This window comes from Bidens hawaiensis, unplaced genomic scaffold, assembly GCF_021521415.1.
Source record: "Bidens hawaiensis isolate Kalapana, Puna unplaced genomic scaffold, B.hawaiensis_p1.1 tig00058264_1, whole genome shotgun sequence".
In the NCBI taxonomy this organism is placed as follows: domain Eukaryota; kingdom Viridiplantae; phylum Streptophyta; class Magnoliopsida; order Asterales; family Asteraceae; genus Bidens; species Bidens hawaiensis.
Window position 1 is genome coordinate 22,784 of NW_027500528.1, and position 2,473 is coordinate 25,256.

Here is a 2,473-nt window from a genome sequence, read left to right on the forward strand (position 1 = left end):
GTATTATTATAAATAATTATAATAATAAACCCTAACTTATTCTTTCTCTCCACACACAATCCCGATCGGACCTTCTTCCCTTGGCTCCTTGGCTGCCGTCACTTATACACACACATACAACTAGGATTTCAAGCTTTTGATTGAAGATTAAGGTGCTAGGAAGGTATAATCGACTATCCTATGCATCCTTTATACTTGATTTTGATGTTTAATGGGTTAATTGAAAACCCTAGATGGCCGATTCTATGTGTGTATGAAATTAATATGATTGTTGTTGATTTGATGATGATTTGATAACTAGATTGGATATTGTTACATGTTAATTGTTGTGTCTTTGATTTGAGTTCAAACAAAAACCCTAATCATGTATGTAATGTGTAATTGATGTGCATGGATAGTGATTATGGAGTCTAGAGTGTTATATGAATGCATGATGGTCCATAGATAGTTAATATGTTGAGTTTGGATGCAAACAGTTTCTGGACAGATTGTGTTATTGATGTTTAATTGACTGTAACGAAGTGTAAATGTGAAAATTGGTTGAGATTATTGATACTACAGTAAACTAGGTTGAGTCTAGTTTCTAAAGAATATAAACTTGTAATTTTTGGACAAGTAAAGGTTAACTTTTATGATTTTACAAGAACGTTGTGCAAAGCTGAGCTGTTAGACCTGCTGTTAGGTTGTTTTGTAAATATTATATCTCATGAACTACGAGACCAATTGGGTTGGTTCCACTTCTGGAAGTTGACTTATTGAGTTAGGAACCTAACCCAAGTGGTCTTGCATTTATTGGATTTTTCGTTTAACGGGAATTTCAAATAACATTCTGTTGCGCATGAATTTGACTGTTATGAGTTTGCTGTAATGATTTGATGATTGTGAGAAACCTATGTGGAATAAAAATATAATAAAATATGTTCTGGAAACCTAAGACATATATGCTTTTGTGATGATTTTTGGTAAATTAATTGTGATGCTGTGATCGGTGAGATAGTACAATCTTTCAAGTAGAATTTCTGTCTCGGTGAAACTAGCTGCTGAGTTTTGTGAAAATGCATGAAACATGATACTTGCTATATAATTGTTATGTTTTGACCAAATTACCCTTGCGGGGAATAATTGCTAATTGATTGTCATGATTTGACCAAATTGCCTTCATGGGGAATAATGGCTAGTTAATTGTTATGTGTTGACCAAATTGCCCTTACGGGGAGTAATTGCTAGTGATGTACTTTATGAATACATGACACGAAAATACTTGCTTACACACGTAATGTATCACAACTACACTTGTTAAAGTCACACACGATCCACAAACAAAACACGAAACATGTTATGTGCATAGGTATTATGTGCCGGGTCTAGAGACTCGATAATATTCCGACACTTAGAAAAATCTCTTTGTTGTTTTAGAACGCTAGAGAGAGTTTTTCTGTGACGCGCATCTTGGTGATTTAATTTGGGAATTTCTTCGCAAACAGTGAGTTTCACTTTCCCCTTTTAAACTTTTTAAACGCTTTTCACTTGGGGGAGATAACATACTCCGAAAACGCATTTAAGATTTTGTTAATATAGATTATATATCACTTGTAAAGACTAAGTGGCAAACGCGTTAACTAAAGTCCTTCATTCACATCGAACCGTTTAATATTGGATAATAGCGAGTCATTGTTGAGTAGTACTACTGGGTTTGACAAACCCCACCCAACGCTAAACTCGACTGGAGGTCGAGTGGGTGTAATCTTGGCTAAACACATACCATGGTCTGGATGACCTGGTGGCAAGGCAAATGATAAACAGTCAGCTTCGGTGTCGAACACTTAGTGATACTTGTTTTATAGGCTAGCTACCTATAGATATATAATTGACATAACATTATCTGGTAACGCAAAACGCTGTAACGCAAAACGCTGTAACGCAAAACGCTGTAACGCAAAACGCTTAACACAAAACGCTGAACGCAAATGCTAAACGCTTTATTTTTATTTAAACTTGTGAACTCACCAACCTTGTGTTGACACTTTTAGTATGTTATTCTCAGGTAGCCGAGACGGGCGCGCGGTTTAGGAACATGCATTGCTTGAAACACTTTTAATTATGCAAACTTATTTTAAACTGTTATCATTGGGTTTTTAAGTCGTCCTGCGTGACGCAACATTGGTTTCTATGGTTTTACGCTTCCGCACTTATTTTCATTTAAACGTTTTTATGGTTTGATTATAACTAATGATTTCGATCCTGTTAGTTCACACCCTCTGACGGTAAAAATCCGTTAGTGGATTTTGAGGGTGTGACAGATTGGTATCAGAGCCATTGGTTATAGCGAACTAGAAGCTGCATGCATACTAGACTATAACCGCGACGACCCGTTAGTTATAATGATACGCACTGCATAGATTTGTGTAGTCTTTGTTATCTTATCTCTTTACCTCTTTCACTCATACGCGCGCGCATACACGGCTTACCTGTA